General features: G+C 43.8%; 1 long non-coding RNA gene across 42 annotated transcripts in view; it reads left to right on the plus strand.

Annotated features, from left to right (window-relative positions):
* Window positions 1-21,793, plus strand: part of LOC307181360 — a 968,012-nt gene that overhangs the window by 367,965 nt on the left and 578,254 nt on the right. Inside the window, exon 1 of one of the 42 annotated variants that reach the window (XR_013826561.1) lies at window positions 13,699-13,773. The exons of 39 other annotated variants lie outside the window; for them this stretch is intronic. This is a non-coding gene — a long non-coding RNA (uncharacterized lncRNA). Of the gene's footprint in view, window positions 1-13,698; window positions 13,774-18,424; window positions 18,511-21,496; window positions 21,562-21,793 lie in introns of those variants that run through there. 2 more of the 42 variants (XR_013826562.1, XR_013826563.1) reach the window with 2 other exon arrangements.

Consider the following 21,793-nt stretch of genomic DNA (forward strand, 5'->3'; position numbering starts at 1 on the left):
GGGGGGAAGTGAGACTTCATTGTAGTGCAGATTTCCTTTGCAAGCTTGCTTGGTTGGCCAAAAAGGGCGTATGCGTTTTTTCCTGAATATATTCAGGAAAAAACGCATACGCCCTTTTTGGCCAAGTGCATCATTGTGGACGTTCTGCCTCTTTTCCTATGCTTTCAATGCAATTCCAGTCTACCTCCTGAAATCGGTTTCCTGCAATGCTGCCCCGCTTTCAAGTCCTCTTGGCAGCCTTACTTCAGTCTATTTTTGGACGATAGCTGTCATTTATAACTCTGCAGGTTTGTGAATTACAGTGCCCCTGAGCTCCTTTCTTCAACTCGCTTTCTTTTGAGCTGGCTGCAAGACCGCAGGATGGCTTCAGGCCCTAATCTGGTTCTGGCATGGCACGCTGAGCCTTTGGTTAATTCCTCTTCCTGGTGGGAAATGAGAGTTAAATTTGCCCGTCCAGACACCTCCAGCTAGTCTCCATTGGTTCTCGCTATTCCTGTTCATCTTCCGCAGAAATTGTAAACTGGGCCAAACAGGAGGTTAAAGGGACTGACTCTCCAAGTCGGGAGAGTGTTAGTAAAGCGTCTGGAATGTTGCACCCGAGTACCAGGGGAGGAAAACTGAGACATATTTGAACACGTCTCCCGTTCACATGGTTGATCATACTTGGGTTCCACATGCATGTTTTAGCTGAAGGAAGAATACCGTAAACCTGGAGAGTTGAGACCCGTGGAATGGGTACCATGCAATATGACTTCAAAGGGTCTTCATTTGCTCACCGAACCTCTCCAGTCCTATCACTGCTGCGTTTATGCCCCTGTACACATGCTTGATTCTCTTTTGGAGACATAGCAATCCATAGGTTTTACGATACTTACAAGTCAGGTACATTCTTAGGCGTTTAATATGCGGTGTTGAGTCCATTTCGTTGAGCAAGGAGTAGCTCTTGTCTATTCCATATTTGGCTTAAGGAACTTTATCTGTGCTCATTTCAATCTCTGGTTTTATGCAGCACCCCAACTCACCTTTCCCCTTAAGCAAGAATAAGTTGGTTTTCTAAATTTGAGACCCTGTTCTGTTCTGTAATTCAGTTCCTGTGTAGCCAAGTTTACATTCCGTGTATTACTGATATCTTACAATGTTTCTTTTTCTGTGTGACTTATTTCAGTTAGAATCATCATACCTGAATCCACTCATTGTGCTGCTAAGGGCCTGATGACACAGATTTCATTGCTGAGTGATATTGCTTTGTAAGTAAATACCACAACTTCTTTATCCATTTTTTACTTTCTGCGATGTTGAACTTGTACTGTAAACGAGGTTCTTGTAAACAGAGCCGTTCCAAACTTTGGGGTGGCTGTGTCTTTTTGATTTTAATTTCCCTAAGCTATAGGACCATAAGTGGAAGTGCCCTAGGTTCTGTTGCTTTGTTTTTTAGATGTTTCAGGAAACACCATACACTTCTCCCGAGTGGTTGTTGGCAATTTACATCCCGCCCATCAGCATAACAAGGCTCCCAGTTCTCCATGGCCTGTTGCCTTTCTGGATTTTACACTTTTTTCAGATGGCCCTTTTGACCGGGGGGAAGTGAGACTTCATTGTAGTGCAGATTTCCTTTGCAAGCTTGCTTGGTTGGCCAAAAAGGGCGTATGCGTTTTTTCCTGAATATATTCAGGAAAAAACGCATACGCCCTTTTTGGCCAAGTGCATCATTGTGGACGTTCTGCCTCTTTTCCTATGCTTTCAATGCAATTCCAGTCTACCTCCTGAAATCGGTTTCCTGCAATTCTGCCCCGCTTTCAAGTCCTCTTGGCAGCCTTACTTCAGTCTATTTTTGGACGATAGCTGTCATTTATAACTCTGCAGGTTTGTGAATTACAGTGCCCCTGAGCTCCTTTCTTCAACTCGCTTTCTTGTGACCTGGCCGCAACACCGCAGGATGGCTTCAGGCCCTAATCTGGTTCCAGCACGGCACGCTGAGCCTTTGGTTAATTCCTCTTCCTGGTGGGAAATGAGAGTTAAATTTGCTCGTCCAGACACCTCCAGCTAGTCTCTCATTGGTTCTCGCTATTCCTGTTCATCTTCCGCAGAAATTGCAAACTGGGCCAAACAGGAGGTTAAAGGGACTGACTCTCCAAGTCGGGAGAGTGTTAGTAAAGCGTCTGGAATGTTGCACCCGAGTACCAGGGGAGGAAAACTGAGACATATTTGAACACGTCTCCCGTTCACATGGTTGATCATACTTGGGTTCCACATGCATGTTTTAGCTGAAGGAAGAATACCTAAAAGCTGGGTAGTTGAAACCCGTGGAATGGGTACCATGCAATATGACTTCAAAGGGTCTTCATTTGCTCACCGAACCTCTCCAATCCTATCACTGCTGCGTTTATGCCCCTGTACACACGCTTGATTCTCTTTTGGAGACATAGCAATCCATCGGTTTTACGATACTTACTAGTCAGGTACATTCTTAGGCGTTTAATATGCGGTGTTGAGTCCATTTCGTTGAGCAAGGAGTAGCTCTTGTCTATTCCATATTTGACTTAAGGAACTTTATCTGTGCTCATTTCAATCTCTGGTTTTATGCAGCACCCCAACTCACCTTTACCCTTAAGCAAGCATAAGTTGGTTTTCTAAATTTGAGACCCTCTTCTGTTTTGGAATGCAGTTCCTGTGTAGCCAAGTTTACATTCCGTGTATTAGTGATATCTTATGATGTTTCTTTTTCTGTGTGACTTATTTCAGTTAGAATCATCATACCTGAATCCACTCATTGTGCTGCTAAGGGCCTGATGACACAGATTTCATTGCTGAGTGATATTGCTTTGTAAGTAAATACCACAACTTCTTTATCCATTTTTCACTTTCTGTGATATTGAACTTGTACGGTAAACGAGATTCTTGTAAACGGAGGCGTCCCAAACTTTGGGGTGGCTGTGTCTTTTTGATTTAATTTCCCTAAGCTATAGGACCATAAGTGAAAGTGCCCTAGGGTCTGTTGCTTTGTTTTTTAGATGTTTCTGGAAACACTATACACTTCTCCCGAGTGGTTGTTGGCAATTTACGTCCCGCCCATCAGCATAACAAGGCTCCCAGTTCTCCATGGCCTGTCCTGCCTTTCTGGATTTTACACTTTTTTCAGATGGCCCTTTTGACCGGGGGGAAGTGAGACTTCATTGTAGTGCAGATTTCCTTTGCAAGCTTGCTTGGTTGGCCAAAAAGGGCGTATGCGTTTTTTCCTGAATATATTCAGGAAAAAACGCATACGCCCTTTTTGGCCAAGTGCATCATTGTGGACGTTCTGCCTCTTTTCCTATGCTTTCAATGCAATTCCAGTCTACCTCCTGAAATCGGTTTCCTGCAATTCTGCCCCGCTTTCAAGTCCTCTTGGCAGCCTTACTTCAGTCTATTTTTGGACGATAGCTGTCATTTATAACTCTGCAGGTTTGTGAATTACAGTGCCCCTGAGCTCCTTTCTTCAACTCGCTTTCTTGTGACCTGGCCGCAACACCGCAGGATGGCTTCAGGCCCTAATCTGGTTCCGGCACGGAACGCTGAGCCTTTGGTTATTTCCTCCTCCTGGTGGGAAATGAGAGTTAAATTTGCCCGTCCAGACACCTCCAGCTAGCCTCTCATTGGTTCTCGCTATTCCTGTTCATCTTCCGCAGAAATTGCAAACTGGGCCAAACAGGAGGTTAAAGGTGCTGACTCTCCAAGTGGGGAGAGTGTTAGTAAAGCGTCTGGAATGTTGCACCCGAGTAGCAGGGGAGGAAAACTGAGACATATTTGAACACGTCTCCCGATCACATGGTGGATCATACTCTGGGTTCCACATGCATGTTTTAGCTGAAGGAAGAATACCTAAAACCTGGGTAGTTGAAACCCGTGGAATGGGTACCATGCAATATGACTTCAAAGGGTCTTCATTTGCTCACCGAACCTCTCCAATCCTATCACTGCTGCGTTTATGCCCCTGTACACATGCTTCATTCTCTTTCGGAGACATAGCAATCTATAGGTTTTAAGATACTTACTAGTCAGGTACATTCTTAGGCGTTTAATATGCGGTGTTGAGTCCATTTCGTTGAGCAAGGAGTAGCTCTTGTCTATTCCATATTTGGCTTAAGGAACTTTATCTGTGCTCATTTCAATCTCTGGTTTTATGCAGCACCCCAACTCACCTTTCCCCTTAAGCAAGCATAAGTTGGTGTTCGAAATTTGAGACCCTGTTCTGTTCTGTAATTCAGTTCCTGTGTAGCCAAGTTTACATTCCGTGTATTACTGATATCTTATGATGTTTCTTTTTCTGTGTGACTTATTTCAGTTAGAATCATCATACCTGAATCCACTCATTGTGCTGCTAAGGGCCTGATGACACAGATTTCATTGCTGAGTGATATTGCTTTGTAAGGAAATACCACAACTTCTTTATCCATTTTTCACTTTCTGCGATGTTGAACTTGTACTGTAAATGAGGTTCTTGTAAACAGAGGCGTCCCAAACTTTGGGGTGGCTGTGTCTTTTTGATTTTAATTTCCCTAAGCTATAGGACCATAAGTGGCAGTGCCCTAGGCTCTGTTGCTTTGTTTTTTAGATGTTTCAGGAAACACCATACACTTCTCCCGAGTGGTTGTTGGCAATTTACATCCCGCCCATCAGCATAACAAGGCTCCCAGTTCTCCATGGCCTGTCCTGCCTTTCTGGATTTTACACTTTTTTCAGATGGCCCTTTTGACCGGGGGGAAGTGAGACTTCATTGTAGTGCAGATTTCCTTTGCAAGCTTGCTTGGTTGGCCAAAAAGTGCGTATGCGTTTTTTCCTGAATATATTCAGGAAAAAACGCATATGCCCTTTTTGGTCAAGTGCATCATTGTGGACGTTCTGCCTCTTTTCCTATGCTTTCAATGCAATTCCAGTCTACCTCCTGAAATCGGTTTCCTGCAATTCTGCCCCGCTTTCAAGTCCTCTTGGCAGCCTTACTTCAGTATATTTTTGGACGATAGCTGTCATTTATGACTCTACAGGTTTGTGAATTACAGTGCCCCTGAGCTCCTTTCTTCAACTCGCTTTCTTGTGAGCTAGCTGCAACACCGCAGGATGGCTTCAGGCCCTAATCTGGTTCCGTCACGGAACGCTGAGCCTTTGTTTAATTCCTCTTCCTGGTGGGAAATGAGAGTTAAATTGGCCCGTCCAGACACCTCCAGCTAGCCTCTCATTGGTTCTCGGTATTCCTGTTCATCTTCCGCAGAAATTGCAAACTGGGCCAAACAGGAGGTTAAAGGCGCTGACTCTCCAAGTGGGGAGAGTGTTAGTAAAGCGTCTGGAATGTTGCACCCGAGTACCAGGGGAGGAAAACTGAGACATATTTGAACACGTCTCCCGTTCACATGGTTGATCATACTTGGGTTCCACATGCATGTTTTAGCTGAAGGAAGAATACCTTAAACCTAGAGAGTTAAGACCCGTGGAATGGGTACCATGCAATATGACTTCAAAGGGTCTTCATTTGCTCACCGAACCTCTCCAATCATATCACTGCTGCGTTTATGCCCCTGTACACATGCTTGATTCTCTTTCAGAGACATAGCAATCCATAGATTTTAAGATACTTACTAGTCAGGTACATTCTTAGGCGTTTAATATGCGGTGTTGAGTCCATTTCGTTGAGCAAGGAGTAGCTCTTGTCTATTCCATATTTGGCTTAAGGAACTTTATCTGTGCTCATTTCAATCTCTGGTTTTATGCAGCAACCCAACTCACCTTTCCCCTTAAGCAAGCATAAGTTGGTTTTCTAAATTTGAGAACCTGTTCTGTTTTGGAATTCAGTTCCTGTGTAGCCAAGTTTACATTCCGTGTATTAGTGATATCTTATGATGTTTCTTTTTCTGTGTGACTTATTTCAGTTAGAATCATCGTACCTGAATCTACTCATTATGCTGCTACGGGCCTGATGACATAGATTTCATTGCTGAGTGATACTGCATTGTACGTAAGTACCACAAGTTCTTTATCCATTTTTCACTTTCTGCGATGTTGAACTTGTACTGTAAATGAGGTTCTTGTAAACAGAGGCGTCCCAAACTTTGGGGTGGCTGTGTCTTTTTGATTTTAATTTCCCTAAGCTATAGGACCATAAGTGGCAGTGCCCTAGGCTCTGTTGCTTTGTTTTTTAGATGTTTCAGGAAACACCATACACTTCTCCCGAGTGGTTGTTCGCAATTTACATCCCGCCCATCAGCATAACAAGGCTCCCAGTTCTCCATGGCCTGTCCTGCCTTTCTGGATTTTACACTTTTTTCAGATGGCCCTTTTGACGGGGGGAAGTGAGACTTCATTGTAGTGCAGATTTCCTTTGCAAGCTTGCTTGGTTGGCCAAAAAGGGCGTATGCGTTTTTTCCTGAATATATTCAGGAAAAAACGCATACGCCCTTTTTGGCCAAGTGCATCATTGTGGACGTTCTGCCTCTTTTCCTATGCTTTCAATGCAATTCCAGTCTACCTCCTGAAATCGGTTTCCTGCAATTCTGCCCCGCTTTCAAGTCCTCTTGGCAGCCTTACTTCAGTCTATTTTTGGACGATAGCTGTCATTTATAACTCTGCAGGTTTGTGAATTACAGTGCCCCTGAGCTCCTTTCTTCAACTCGCTTTCTTGTGACCTGGCCGCAACACCACAGGATGGCTTCAGGCCCTAATCTTGTTCCGGCCCGGCATTCTGAGCCTTTGGTTAATTCCTCTTCCTGGTGGGAAATGAGAGTTAAATTTGCCCATCCAGACACCTCCAGCTAGCCTCTCATTGGTTCTCGCTATTCCTGTTCATCTTCCGCAGAAATTGCAAACTGGGCCAAACAGGAGGTTAAAGGGACTGACTCTCCAAGTGGGGAGAGTGTTAGTAAAGCGTCTGGAATGTTGCACCCGAGTACCAGGGGAGGAAAACTGAGACATATTTGAACACGTCTCCTGATCACATGGTTGATCATACTCTAGGTTCCACATGCATGTTTTAGCTGAAGGAAGAATACCTTAAACCTGGGTAGTTGAAACCCGTGGAATGGGTACCATGCAATATGACTTCAAAGGGTCTTCATTTGCTCACCGAACCTCTCCAATCCTATCACTGCTGCGTTTATGCCCCTGTACACATGCTTGATTCTCTTTTGGAGACATAGCAATCCATAGGTTTTAAGATACTTACAAGTCAGGTACATTCTTAGGCGTTTAATATGCGGTGTTGAGTCCATTTCGTTGAGCAAGGAGTAGCTCTTGTCTATTCCATATTTGGCTTAAGGAACTTTATCTGTGCTCATTTCAATCTCTGGTTTTATGCAGCACCCCAACTCACCTTTACCCTTAAGCAAGCATAAGTTGTTTTTCTAAATTTGAGACCCTGTTCTGTTCTGTAATTCAGTTCCTGTGTAGCCAAGTTTACATTCCGTGTATTACTGATATCTTATGATGTTTCATTTTCTGTGTGACTTATTTCAGTTAGAATCATCATACCTGAATCCACTCATTGTGCTGCTAAGGGCCTGATGACACAGATTTCATTGCTGAGTGATACTGCATTGTAAGTAAATACCACAACTTCTTTATCCATTTTTCACTTTCTGCGATGTTGAACTTGTACTGTAAATGAGGTTCTTGTAAACAGAGCCGTTCCAAACTTTGGGGTGGCTGTGTCTTTTTGATTTTAATTTCCCTAAGCTATAGGACCATAAGTGGAAGTGCCCTAGGTGCTGTTGCTTTGTTTCTTAGATGTTTCAGGAAACACCATACACTTCTCCCGAGTGGTTGTTGGCAATTTACATCCCGCCCTTCAGCATAACAAGGCTCCCAGTTCTCCATGGCCTGTCCTGCCTTTCTGGATTTTATACTTTTTTCAGATGGCCCTTTTGACCGGGGGGAAGTGAGACTTCATTGTAGTGCAGATTTCCTTTGCAAGCTTGCTTGGTTGGCCAAAAAGGGCGTATGCGTTTTTTCCTGAATATATTCAGGAAAAAACGCATACGCCCTTTTTGGCCAAGTGCATCATTGTGGACGTTCTGCCTCTTTTCCTATGCTTTCAATGCAATTCCAGTCTACCTCCTGAAATCGGTTTCCTGCAATTCTGCCCCGCTTTCAAGTCCTCTTGGCAGCCTTACTTCAGTCTATTTTTGGACGATAGCTGTCATTTATAACTCTGCAGGTTTGTGAATTACAGTGCCCCTGAGCTCCTTTCTTCAACTCGCTTTCTTTTGAGCTGGCCGCAACACCGCAGGATGGCTTCAGGCCCTAATCTGGTTCCGGTACGGCACGCTGAGCCTTTGGTTATTTCCTCTTCCTGGTGGGAAATGAGAGTTAAATTTGCCCGTCCAGACACCTCCAGCTAGCCTCTCATTGGTTCTCGCTATTCCTGTTCATCTTCCACAGAAATTGCAAACTGGGCCAAACAGGAGGTTAAAGGCGCTGACTCTCCAAGTGGGGAGAGTGTTAGTAAAGCGTCTGGAATGTTGCACCCGAGTACCAGGGGAGGAAAACTGAGACATATTTGAACACGTCTCCCGTTCACATGGTTGATCATACTTGGGTTCCACATGCATGTTTTAGCTGAAGGAAGAATACCTTAAACCTGGAGAGTTGAGACCCGTGTAATGGGTACCATGCAATATGACTTCAAAGGGTCTCTTACTAGTCAGGTACATTCTTAGGCGTCTAATATGGGGTGTTGAGTCCATTTCTTTGAGCAAGGAGTAGCTCTTGTCTATTCCATATTTGGCTTAAGGAACTTTATCTGTGCTCATTTCAATCTCTGGTTTTATGCAGCACCCCAACTCACCTTTACTCTTAAGCAAGAATAAGTTGGTTTTCTAAATTTGAGACCCTGTTCTGTTCTGTAATTCAGTTCCTGTGTAGCCAAGTTTACATTCCGTGTATTACTGATATCTTATGATGTTTCTTTTTCTGTGTGACTTATTTCAGTTAGAATCATCATACCTGAATCCACTCATTGTGCTGCTAAGGGCCTGATGACACAGATTTCATTGCTGAGTGATATTGCTTTGTAACTAAATACCACAACTTCTTTATCCATTTTTCACTTTCTGCAATGTTGAACTTGTACTGTAAACGAGGTTCTTGTAAACAGAGCCGTTCCAAACTTTGGGGTGGCTGTGTCTTTTTGATTTTAATTTCCCTAAGCTATAGGACCATAAGTGGAAGTGCCCTAGGTTCTGTTGCTTTGTTTTTTAGATGTTTCAGGAAACACCATACACTTCTCCCGAGTGTCTGTTGGCAATTTACATCCCGCCCATCAGCATAACAAGGCTCCCAGTTCTCCATGGCCTGTCCTGCCTTTCTGGATTTTACACTTTTTTCAGATGGCCCTTTTGACCGGGGGGGAAGTGAGACTTCATTGTAGTGCAGATTTCCTTTGCAAGCTTGCTTGGTTGGCCAAAAAGGGCGTATGCGTTTTTTCCTGAATATATTCAGGAAAAAACGCATACGCCCTTTTTGGTCAAGTGCATCATTGTGGACGTTCTGCCTCTTTTCCTATGCTTTCAATGCAATTCCAGTCTACCTCCTGAAATCGGTTTCCTGCAATTCTGCCCCGCTTTCAAGTCCTCTTGGCAGCCTTACTTCAGTATATTTTTGGACGATAGCTGTCATTTATGACTCTACAGGTTTGTGAATTACCGTGCCCCTGAGCTCCTTTCTTCAACTCGCTTTCTTGTGAGCTAGCTGCAACACCGCAGGATGGCTTCAGGCCCTAATCTGGTTCCGTCACGGAACGCTGAGCCTTTGTTTAATTCCTCTTCCTGGTGGGAAATGAGAGTTAAATTGGCCCGTCCAGACACCTCCAGCTAGCCTCTCATTGGTTCTCGGTATTCCTGTTCATCTTCCGCAGAAATTGCAAACTGGGCCAAACAGGAGGTTAAAGGCGCTGACTCTCCAAGTGGGGAGAGTGTTAGTAAAGCGTCTGGAATGTTGCACCCGAGTACCAGGGGAGGAAAACTGAGACATATTTGAACACGTCTCCCGTTCACATGGTTGATCATACTTGGGTTCCACATGCATGTTTTAGCTGAAGGAAGAATACCTTAAACCTGGAGAGTTGAGACTAGTGTAATGGGTACCATGCAATATGACTTCAAAGGGTCTTCATTTGCTCACCGAACCTCTCCAATCCTATCACTGCTGCGTTTATGCCCCTGTACACATGCTTGATTCTCTTTTGGAGACATAGCAATCCATAGGTTTTATGATACTTACTAGTCAGGTACATTCTTAGGCGTTTAATATGCGGTGTTGAGTCCATTTCGTTGAGCAAGGAGTAGCTCTTGTCTATTCCATATTTGACTTAAGGAACTTTATCTGTGCTCATTTCAATCTCTGGTTTTATGCAGCACCCCAACTCACCTTTACCCTTAAGCAAGCATAAGTTGGTTTTCTAAATTTGAGACCCTGTTCTGTTCTGTAATTCAGTTCCTGTGTAGCCAAGTTTAATTCCATGTATTACTGATATCTTATGATGTTTCTTTTCTGTGTGACTTATTTCAGTTAGAATCATCATACCTGAATCCACTCATTGTGCTGCTACTGGCCTGATGACACAGATTTCATTGCTGAGTGATATTGCTTTGTAAGTAAATACCACAACTTCTTTATCCATTTTTCACTTTCTGCGATGTTGAACTTGTACTGTAAATGAGGTTCTTGTAAACAGAGCCATTCCAAACTTTGGGGTGGCTGTGTCTTTTTGATTTTAATTTCCCTACGCTATAGGACCATAAGTGGCAGTGCCCTAGGCTCTGTTGCTTTGTTTTTTAGATGTTTCAGGAAACACCATACACTTCTCCCGAGTGGTTGTTGGCAATTTACATCCCGCCCATCAGCATAACAAGGCTCCCAGTTCTCCATGGCCTGTCCTGCCTTTCTGGATTTTACACTTTTTTCAGATGGCCCTTTGGACCGGGGGGAAGTGAGACTTCATTGTAGTGCAGATTTCCTTTGCAAGCTTGCTTGGTTGGCCAAAAAGGGCGTATGCGTTTTTTCCTGAATATATTCAGGAAAAAACGCATACGCCCTTTTTGGCCAAGTGCATCATTGTGGACGTTCTGCCTCTTTTCCTATGCTTTCAATGCAATTCCAGTCTACCTCCTGAAATCGGTTTCCTGCAATTCTGCCCCGCTTTCAAGTCCTCTTGGCAGCCTTACTTCAGTATATTTTTGGACGATAGCTGTCATTTATAACTCTGCAGGTTTGTGAATTACAGTGCCCCTGAGCTCCTTTCTTCAACTCGCTTTCTTGTGTGCTGGCCGCAACACCGCAGGATGGCTTCAGGCCCTAATCTTGTTCCGGCACGGCACGCTGAGCCTTTGGTTAATTCCTCTTCCTGGTGGGAAATGAGAGTTAAATTTGCCCGTCCAGACACCTCCAGCTAGTCTCTCATTGGTTCTCGCTATTCCTGTTCATCTTCCGCAGAAATTGCAAACTGGGGCAAACAGGAGGTTAAAGGCACTGACTCTCCAAGTAGGGAGAGTGTTAGTAAAGCATCTGGAATGTTGCACCCGAGTACCAGGGTACGAAAACTGAGACATATTTGAACACGTCTCCCGATCACATGGTTGATCATACTCTAGGTTCCACATGCATGTTTTAGCTGAAGGAAGAATACCTTTAACCTGGGTAGTTGAAACCCGTGGAATGGGTACCATGCAATATGACTTCAAAGGGTCTTCATTTGCTCACCGAACCTCTCCAATCCTATCACTGCTGCGTTTATGCCCCTGTACACATGCTTGATTCTCTTTTGGAGACATAGCAATCCATAGGTTTTAAGATACTTACAAGTCAGGTACATTCTTAGGTGTTTAATATGCGGTGTTGAGTCCATTTCGTTGAGCAAGGAGTAGCTCTTGTCTATTCCATATTTGGCTTAAGGAACTTTATCTGTGCTCATTTCAATCTCTGGTTTTATGCAGCACCCAACTCACCTTTCCCCTTAAGCAAGCATAAGTTGTTTTTCTAAATTTGAGACCCTGTTCTGTTCTGTAATTCAGTTCCTGTGTAGCCAAGTTTACATTCCGTGTATTACTGATATCTTATGATGTTTCTTTTTCTGTGTGACTTACTTCAGTTAGAATCATCATACCTGAATCCACTCATTGTGCTGCTAAGGGCCTGATGACACAGATTTCATTGCTGAGTGATATTGCTTTGTAAGTAAATACCACAACTTCTTTATCCATTTTTCACTTTCTGCGATGTTGAACTTGTACTGTAAACGAGGTTCTTGTAAACAGAGCCGTTCCAAACTTTGGGGTGGCTGTGTCTTTTTGATTTTAATTTCCCTAAGCTATAGGACCATAAGTGGAAGTGCCCTAGGTTCTGTTGCTTTGTTTTTTAGATGTTTCAGGAAACACCATACACTTCTCCCGAGTGGTTGTTGGCAATTTACATCCCGCCCATCAGCATAACAAGGCTCCCAGTTCTCCATGGCCTGTCCTGCCTTTCTGGATTTTACACTTTTTTCAGATGGCCCTTTTGACCGGGGGGAAGTGAGACTTCATTGTAGTGCAGATTTCCTTTGCAAGCTTGCTTGGTTGGCCAAAAAGGGCGTATGCGTTTTTTCCTGAATATATTCAGGAAAAAACGCATACGCCCTTTTTGGCCAAGTGCATCATTGTGGACGTTCTGCCTCTTTTCCTATGCTTTCAATGCAATTCCAGTCTACCTCCTGAAATCGGTTTCCTGCAATGCTGCCCCGCTTTCAAGTCCTCTTGGCAGCCTTACTTCAGTCTATTTTTGGACGATAGCTGTCATTTATAACTCTGCAGGTTTGTGAATTACAGTGCCCCTGAGCTCCTTTCTTCAACTCGCTTTCTTTTGAGCTGGCTGCAAGACCGCAGGATGGCTTCAGGCCCTAATCTGGTTCTGGCATGGCACGCTGAGCCTTTGGTTAATTCCTCTTCCTGGTAGGAAATGAGAGTTAAATTTGCCCGTCCAGACACCTCCAGCTAGTCTCCATTGGTTCTCGCTATTCCTGTTCATCTTCCGCAGAAATTGCAAACTGGGCCAAACAGGAGGTTAAAGGGACTGACTCTCCAAGTCGGGAGAGTGTTAGTAAAGCGTCTGGAATGTTGCACCCGAGTACCAGGGGAGGAAAACTGAGACATATTTGAACACGTCTCCCGTTCACATGGTTGATCATACTTGGGTTCCACATGCATGTTTTAGCTGAAGGAAGAATACCTTAAACCTGGAGAGTTGAGACCCGTGGAATGGGTACCATGCAATATGACTTCAAAGGGTCTTCATTTGCTCACCGAACCTCTCCAGTCCTATCACTGCTGCGTTTATGCCCCTGTACACATGCTTGATTCTCTTTTGGAGACATAGCAATCCATAGGTTTTACGATACTTACTAGTCAGGTACATTCTTAGGCGTTTAATATGCGGTGTTGAGTCCATTTCGTTGAGCAAGGAGTAGCTCTTGTCTATTCCATATTTGACTTAAGGAACTTTATCTGTGCTCATTTCAATCTCTGGTTTTATGCAGCACCCCAACTCACCTTTACCCTTAAGCAAGCATAAGTTGGTTTTCTAAATTTGAGACCCTGTTCTGTTCTGTAATTCAGTTCCTGTGTAGCCAAGTTTACATTCCGTGTATTACTGATATCTTATGATGTTTCTTTTTCTGTGTGACTTATTTCAGTTAGAATCATCGTACCTGAATCCACTCATTATGCTGCTACGGGCCTGATGACATAGATTTCATTGCTGAGTGATATTGCTTTGTAAGTAAATACCACAAGTTCTTTATCCATTTTTCACTTTCTGCGATGTTGAACTTGTACTGTAAACGAGGTTCTTGTAAACAGAGGCGTCCCAAACTTTGGGGTGGCTGTGTCTTTTTGATTGTAATTTCCCTAAGCTATAAGACCATAAGTGGAAGTGCCCTAGGTTCTGTTGCTTTGTTTCTTAGATGTTTCAGGAAACACCATACACTTCTCCCAAGTGTCTGTTGGCAATTTACATCCCGCCCATCAGCATAACAAGGCTCCCAGTTCTCAATGGCCTGTTGCCTTTCTGGATTTTACACTTTTTTCAGATGGCCCTTTTGACCGGGGGGAAGTGAGACTTCATTGAAGTGCAGATTTCCTTTGCAAGCTTGCTTGGTTGGCCAAAAAGGGCGTATGCGTTTTTTCCTGAATATATTCAGGAAAAAACGCATACGCCCTTTTTGGCCAAGTGCATCATTGTGGACGTTCTGCCTCTTTTCCTATGCTTTCAATGCAATTCCAGTCTACCTCCTGAAATCGGTTTCCTGCAATTCTGCCCCGCTTTCAAGTCCTCTTGGCAGCCTTACTTCAGTCTATTTTTGGACGATAGCTGTCATTTATAACTCTGCAGGTTTGTGAATTACAGTGCCCCTGAGCTCCTTTCTTCAACTCGCTTTCTTGTGACCTGGCCGCAACACCGCAGGATGGCTTCAGGCCCTAATCTGGTTCCGGCACGGAACGCTGAGCCTTTGGTTATTTCCTCCTCCTGGTGGGAAATGAGAGTTAAATTTGCCCGTCCAGACACCTCCAGCTAGCCTCTCATTGGTTCTCGCTATTCCTGTTCATCTTCCGCAGAAATTGCAAACTGGGCCAAACAGGAGGTTAAAGGTGCTGACTCTCCAAGTGGGGAGAGTGTTAGTAAAGCGTCTGGAATGTTGCACCCGAGTAGCAGGGGAGGAAAACTGAGACATATTTGAACACGTCTCCCGATCACATGGTTGATCATACTCTGGGTTCCACATGCATGTTTTAGCTGAAGGAAGAATACCTAAAACCTGGGTAGTTGAAACCCGTGGAATGGGTACCATGCAATATGACTTCAAAGGGTCTTCATTTGCTCACCGAACCTCTCCAATCCTATCACTGCTGCGTTTATGCCCCTGTACACATGCTTCATTCTCTTTCGGAGACATAGCAATCTATAGGTTTTAAGATACTTACTAGTCAGGTACATTCTTAGGCGTTTAATATGCGGTGTTGAGTCCATTTCGTTGAGCAAGGAGTAGCTCTTGTCTATTCCATATTTGGCTTAAGGAACTTTATCTGTGCTCATTTCAATCTCTGGTTTTATGCAGCACCCCAACTCACCTTTCCCCTTAAGCAAGCATAAGTTGGTGTTCGAAATTTGAGACCCTGTTCTGTTCTGTAATTCAGTTCCTGTGTAGCCAAGTTTACATTCCGTGTATTACTGATATCTTATGATGTTTCTTTTTCTGTGTGACTTATTTCAGTTAGAATCATCATACCTGAATCCACTCATTGTGCTGCTAAGGGCCTGATGACACAGATTTCATTGCTGATTGATATTGCTTTGTAAGGAAATACCACAACTTCTTTATCCATTTTTCACTTTCTGCGATGTTGAACTTGTACTGTAAATGAGGTTCTTGTAAACAGAGGCGTCCCAAACTTTGGGGTGGCTGTGTCTTTTTGATTTTAATTTCCCTAAGCTATAGGACCATAAGTGGCAGTGCCCTAGGCTCTGTTGCTTTGTTTTTTAGATGTTTCAGGAAACACCATACACTTCTCCCGAGTGGTTGTTGGCAATTTACATCCCGCCCATCAGCATAACAAGGCTCCCAGTTCTCCATGGCCTGTCCTGCCTTTCTGGATTTTACACTTTTTTCAGATGGCCCTTTTGACCGGGGGGAAGTGAGACTTCATTGTAGTGCAGATTTCCTTTGCAAGCTTGCTTGGTTGGCCAAAAAGGGCGTATGCGTTTTTTCCTGAATATATTCAGGAAAAAACGCATACGCCCTTTTTGGCCAAGTGCATCATTGTGGACGTTCTGCCTCTTTTCCTATGCTTTCAATGCAATTCCAGTCTACCTCCTGAAATCGGTTTCCTGCAATTCTGCCCCGCTTTCAAGTCCTCTTGGCAGCCTTACTTCAGTCTATTTTTCGACGATAGCTGTCATTTATAACTCTGCAGGTTTGTGAATTACAGTGCCCCTGAGCTCCTTTCTTCAACTCGCTTTCTTGTGACCTGGCCGCAACACCGCAGGATGGCTTCAGGCCCTAATCTGGTTCCGGCCCGGCATTCTGAGCCTTTCGTTATTTCCTCTTCCTGGTGGGAAATGAGAGTTAAATTTGCCCGTCCAGACACCTCCAGCTAGCCTCTCATTGGTTCTCGCTATTCCTGTTCATCTTCCGCAGAAATTGCAAACTGTGCCAAACAGGAGGTTAAAGGCGCTGACTCTCCAAGTGGGTAGAGTGTTAGTAAAGCGTCTGGAATGTTGCACTCGAGTACCAGGGGAGGAAAACTGAGACATATTTGAACACGTCTCCCGATCACATGGTTGATCATACTCTGGGATCCACATGCATCTTTTAGCTGAAGGAAGAATACCTAAAACCTGGGTAGTTGAAACCCGTGGAATGGGTACCATGCAATATGACTTCAAAGGGTCTTCATTTGCTCACCGAACCTCTCCAATCATATCACTGCTGCGTTTATGCCCCTGTACACATGCTTGATTCTCTTTCAGAGACATAGCAATCCATAGGTTTTAAGATACTTACTAGTCAGGTACATTCTCAGGCGTTTAATATGCGGTGTTGAGTCCATTTCGTTGAGCAAGGAGTAGCTCTTGTCTATTCCATATTTGGCTTAAGGAACTTTATCTGTGCTCATTTCAATCTCTGGTTTTATGCAGCAACCCAACTCACCTTTCCCCTTAAGCAAGCATAAGTTGGTTTTCTAAATTTGAGAACCTGTTCTGTTTTGGAATTCAGTTCCTGTGTAGCCAAGTTTACATTCCGTGTATTAGTGATATCTTATGATGTTTCTTTTTCTGTGTGACTTATTTCAGTTAGAATCATCGTACCTGAATCTACTCATTATGCTGCTACGGGCCTGATGACATAGATTTCATTGCTGAGTGATACTGCATTGTACGTAAGTACCACAAGTTCTTTATCCATTTTTCACTTTCTGCGATGTTGAACTTGTACTGTAAAGGAGGTTCTTGTAAACAGAGGCGTCCCAAACTTTGGGGTGGCTGTGTCTTTTTGATTTTAATTTCCCTAAGCTATAGGACCATAAGTGGCAGTGCCCTAGGCTCTGTTGCTTTGTTTTTTAGATGTTTCAGGAAACACCATACACTTCTCCCGAGTGGTTGTTCGCAATTTACATCCCGCCCATCAGCATAACAAGGCTCCCAGTTCTCCATGGCCTGTCCTGCCTTTCTGGATTTTACACTTTTTTCAGATGGCCCTTTTGACGGGGGGAAGTGAGACTTCATTGTAGTGCAGATTTCCTTTGCAAGCTTGCTTGGTTGGCCAAAAAGTGCGTATGCGTTTTTTCCTGAATATATTCAGGAAAAAACGCATACGCCCTTTTTGGCCAAGTGCATCATTGTGGACGTTCTGCCTCTTTTCCTATGCTTTCAATGCAATTCCAGTCTACCTCCTGAAATCGGTTTCCTGCAATTCTGCCCCGCTTTCAAGTCCTCTTGGCAGCCTTACTTCAGTCTATTTTTGGACGATAGCTGTCATTTATAACTCTGCAGGTTTGTGAATTACAGTGCCCCTGAGCTCCTTTCTTCAACTCGCTTTCTTGTGACCTGGCCGCAACACCGCAGGATGGCTTCAGGCCCTAATCTGGTTCCGGCCCGGCATTCTGAGCCTTTGGTTAATTCCTCTTCCTGGTGGGAAATGAGAGTTAAATTTGCCCATCCAGACACCTCCAGCTAGCCTCTCATTGGTTCTCGCTATTCCTGTTCATCTTCCGCAGAAATTGCAAACTGGGCCAAACAGGAGGTTAAAGGGACTGACTCTCCAAGTGGGGAGAGTGTTAGTAAAGCGTCTGGAATGTTGCACCCGAGTACCAGGGGAGGAAAACTGAGACATATTTGAACACGTCTCCTGATCACATGGTTGATCATACTCTAGGTTCCACATGCATGTTTTAGCTGAAGGAAGAATACCTTAAACCTGGGTAGTTGAAACCCGTGGAATGGGTACCATGCAATATGACTTCAAAGGGTCTTCATTTGCTCACCGAACCTCTCCAATCCTATCACTGCTGCGTTTATGCCCCTGTACACATGCTTGATTCTCTTTTGGAGACATAGCAATCCATAGGTTTTAAGATACTTACAAGTCAGGTACATTCTTAGGCGTTTAATATGCGGTGTTGAGTCCATTTCGTTGAGCAAGGAGTAGCTCTTGTCTATTCCATATTTGGCTTAAGGAACTTTATCTGTGCTCATTTCAATCTCTGGTTTTATGCAGCACCCCAACTCACCTTTACCCTTAAGCAAGCATAAGTTGTTTTTCTAAATTTGAGACCCTGTTCTGTTCTGTAATTCAGTTCCTGTGTAGCCAAGTTTACATTCCGTGTATTACTGATATCTTATGATGTTTCATTTTCTGTGTGACTTATTTCAGTTAGAATCATCATACCTGAATCCACTCATTGTGCTGCTAAGGGCCTGATGACACAGATTTCATTGCTGAGTGATACTGCATTGTAAGTAAATACCACAACTTCTTTATCCATTTTTCACTTTCTGCGATGTTGAACTTGTACTGTAAATGAGGTTCTTGTAAACAGAGCCGTTCCAAACTTTGGGGTGGCTGTGTCTTTTTGATTTTAATTTCCCTAAGCTATAGGACCATAAGTGGAAGTGCCCTAGGTTCTGTTGCTTTGTTTTTTAGAAGTTTCAGGAAACACCATACACTTCTCCCGAGTGGTTGTTGGCAATTTACATCCCGCCCTTCAGCATAACAAGGCTCCCAGTTCTCCATGGCCTGTCCTGCCTTTCTGGATTTTACACTTTTTTCAGATGGCCCTTTTGACCGGGGGGAAGTGAGACTTCATTGTAGTGCAGATTTCCTTTGCAAGCTTGCTTGGTTGGCCAAAAAGGGCGTATGCGTTTTTTCCTGAATATATTCAGGAAAAAACGCATACGCCCTTTTTGGCCAAGTGCATCATTGTGGACGTTCTGCCTCTTTTCCTATGCTTTCAATGCAATTCCAGTCTACCTCCTGAAATCGGTTTCCTGCAATTCTGCCCCGCTTTCAAGTCCTCTTGGCAGCCTTACTTCAGTCTATTTTTGGACGATAGGTGTCATTTATAACTCTGCAGGTTTGTGAATTACAGTGCCCCTGAGCTCCTTTCTTCAACTCGCTTTCTTTTGAGCTGGCCTCAACACCGCAGGATGGCTTCAGGCCCTAATCTGGTTCCGGTACGGCACGCTGAGCCTTTGGTTATTTCCTCTTCCTGGTGGGAAATGAGAGTTAAATTTGCCCGTCCAGACACCTCCAGCTAGCCTCTCATTGGTTCTCGCTATTCCTGTTCATCTTCCGCAGAAATTGCAAACTGGGCCAAACAGGAGGTTAAAGGCGCTGACTCTCCAAGTGGGGAGAGTGTTAGTAAAGCGTCTGGAATGTTGCACCCGAGTACCAGGGGAGGAAAACTGAGACATATTTGAACACGTCTCCCGTTCACATGGTTGATCATACTTGGGTTCCACATGCATGTTTTAGCTGAAGGAAGAATACCTTAAACCTGGAGAGTTGAGACCCGTGTAATGGGTACCATGCAATATGACTTCAAAGGGTCTCTTACTAGTCAGGTACATTCTTAGGCGTTTAATATGGGGTGTTGAGTCCATTTCGTTGAGCAAGGAGTAGCTCTTGTCTATTCCATATTTGGCTTAAGGAAATTTATCTGTGCTCATTTCAATCTCTGGTTTTATGCAGCACCCCAACTCACCTTTACTCTTAAGCAAGAATAAGTTGGTTTTCTAAATTTGAGACCCTGTTCTGTTCTGTAATTCAGTTCCTGTGTAGCCAAGTTTACATTCCGTGTATTACTGATATCTTATGATGTTTCTTTTTCTGTGTGACTTATTTCAGTTAGAATCATCATACCTGAATCCACTCATTGTGCTGCTAAGGGCCTGATGACACAGATTTCATTGCTGAGTGATATTGCTTTGTAAGTAAATACCACAACTTCTTTATCCATTTTTCACTTTCTGCAATGTTGAACTTGTACTGTAAACGAGGTTCTTGTAAACAGAGCCGTTCCAAACTTTGGGGTGGCTGTGTCTTTTTGATTTTAATTTCCCTAAGCTATAGGACCATAAGTGGAAGTGCCCTAGGTTCTGTTGCTTTGTTTTTTAGATGTTTCAGGAAACACCATACACTTCTCCCGAGTGTCTGTTGGCAATTTACATCCCGCCCATCAGCATAACAAGGCTCCCAGTTCTCCATGGCCTGTCCTGCCTTTCTGGATTTTACACTTTTTTCAGATGGCCCTTTTGACCGGGGGGGAAGTGAGACTTCATTGTAGTGCAGATTTCCTTTGCAAGCTTGCTTGGTTGGCCAAAAAGGGCGTATGCGTTTTTTCCTGAATATATTCAGGAAAAAACGCATACGCCCTTTTTGGTCAAGTGCATCATTGTGGACGTTCTGCCTCTTTTCCTATGCTTTCAATGCAATTCCAGTCTACCTCCTGAAATCGGTTTCCTGCAATTCTGCCCCGCTTTCAAGTCCTCTTGGCAGCCTTACTTCAGTATATTTTTGGACGATAGCTGTCATTTATGACTCTACAGGTTTGTGAATTACCGTGCCCCTGAGCTCCTTTCTTCAACTCGCTTTCTTGTGAGCTAGCTGCAACACCGCAGGATGGCTTCAGGCCCTAATCTGGTTCCGTCACGGAACGCTGAGCCTTTGTTTAATTCCTCTTCCTGGTGGGAAATGAGAGTTAAATTGGCCCGTCCAGACACCTCCAGCTAGCCTCTCATTGGTTCTCAGTATTCCTGTTCATCTTCCGCAGAAATTGCAAACTGGGCCAAACAGGAGGTTAAAGGCGCTGACTCTCCAAGTGGGGAGAGTGTTAGTAAAGCGTCTGGAATGTTGCACCCGAGTACCAGGGGAGGAAAACTGAGACATATTTGAACACGTCTCCCGTTCACATGGTTGATCATACTTGGGTTCCACATGCATGTTTTAGCTGAAGGAAGAATACCTTAAACCTGGAGAGTTGAGACTAGTGTAATGGGTACCATGCAATATGACTTCAAAGGGTCTTCATTTGCTCACCGAACCTCTCCAATCCTATCACTGCTGCGTTTATGCCCCTGTACACATGCTTGATTCTCTTTTGGAGACATAGCAATCCATAGGTTTTATGATACTTACTAGTCAGGTACATTCTTAGGCGTTTAATATGCGGTGTTGAGTCCATTTCGTTGAGCAAGGAGTAGCTCTTGTCTATTCCATATTTGACTTAAGGAACTTTATCTGTGCTCATTTCAATCTCTGGTTTTATGCAGCACCCCAACTCACCTTTACCCTTAAGCAAGCATAAGTTGGTTTTCTAAATTTGAGACCCTGTTCTGTTCTGTAATTCAGTTCCTGTGTAGCCAAGTTTAATTCCATGTATTACTGATATCTTATGATGTTTCTTTTCTGTGTGACTTATTTCAGTTAGAATCATCATACCTGAATCCACTCATTGTGCTGCTACTGGCCTGATGACACAGATTTCATTGCTGAGTGATATTGCTTTGTAAGTAAATACCACAACTTCTTTATCCATTTTTCACTTTCTGCGATGTTGAACTTGTACTGTAAATGAGGTTCTTGTAAACAGAGCCATTCCAAACTTTGGGGTGGCTGTGTCTTTTTGATTTTAATTTCCCTACGCTATAGGACCATAAGTGGCAGTGCCCTAGGCTCTGTTGCTTTGTTTTTTAGATGTTTCAGGAAACACCATACACTTCTCCCGAGTGGTTGTTGGCAATT

The sequence above is a fragment of the Stenella coeruleoalba genome (genome assembly GCF_951394435.1).
Source record: "Stenella coeruleoalba genome assembly, contig: scaffold_118, whole genome shotgun sequence".
In the NCBI taxonomy this organism is placed as follows: domain Eukaryota; kingdom Metazoa; phylum Chordata; class Mammalia; order Artiodactyla; family Delphinidae; genus Stenella; species Stenella coeruleoalba.